Below are 979 nucleotides of genomic sequence, written 5' to 3'. Positions count from 1 at the left end.
GAGCCTATTACTAACTGAGCAGAGTAATCAGTTGCTAAAAAGAAATAGTGAGATGAGATATCCTGAAGCAAATAAGACTGATATGGATTAGGATGAATCCAAGGCAGCCGTGTCCAATGTAATTGATGGTGTGGCTGGCATGTCTATTGACTAAAGAAAGATCTCGATATGCTAATTGTATTTTAAATCTTTGATTTGTGTTTTGCTTTAAACCTAATTGTTATTCACGATTTTTGAATGGATGAGTCTCAGATTCCAGGACTTTGAGTCTGTGGATGAATATCATTTTGCTTTGTCTGATCTTACTTGATAATGTGAATGATTGATATGGTACGGTATAGTATCCTAGTAAGAAATCTATGGCTAAGGAATTGCCTAAAGGGCATTATATACACTCAAGAATGTATGACCCATTGCGTTATAATAAAATGGTTTCCAAATGGAAACAATGGGCAAAAGGAAACAAGTTCCTTCAGATTTAAGAAAGAAAGAAAACGCCTAAGACCCTTTTAAGAAAGTGGTCAAGACTATACCTATGTAATCTACTGATCAAAACTATGCTACAGATCAGTATGATAAGAGGCAAGAGCCGTGGTGATCATACTGATATATCCCACAAAAATTATACACTTTATGGCAAGACCGGATTAGCCATCCTAGTCTAAAACTTGATGCAAAGATTGATATTGAGAAGGCACAAAGAGTTATCCCATAAGATCTCACGTTGTAAAACATGTACACAAAGGGAAATTCATTAGGCTTTATTGTCCTAAGCATCACAAAATTATAGTATAATCATGAGGGGTAGAGAGGATAAATCCGTGATACATGATCAATACTACAAATTCGTGAACAAATTCATGAACCATGGTCTATGACCATGATATAAACGGCTTGGCCGTGTGCAGTCCATTACCTATAAGGTTAGGGACATCATGGATTTACATGTATATAAAGTGAAAATATATCAGGCCATATA

Source organism: Brassica oleracea, chromosome C9 (assembly GCF_000695525.1).
Source record: "Brassica oleracea var. oleracea cultivar TO1000 chromosome C9, BOL, whole genome shotgun sequence".
Taxonomy (NCBI): domain Eukaryota; kingdom Viridiplantae; phylum Streptophyta; class Magnoliopsida; order Brassicales; family Brassicaceae; genus Brassica; species Brassica oleracea.
The sequence above is the reverse complement of the archived record's forward strand: the minus strand, read 5'-3'. Positions refer to the sequence as shown.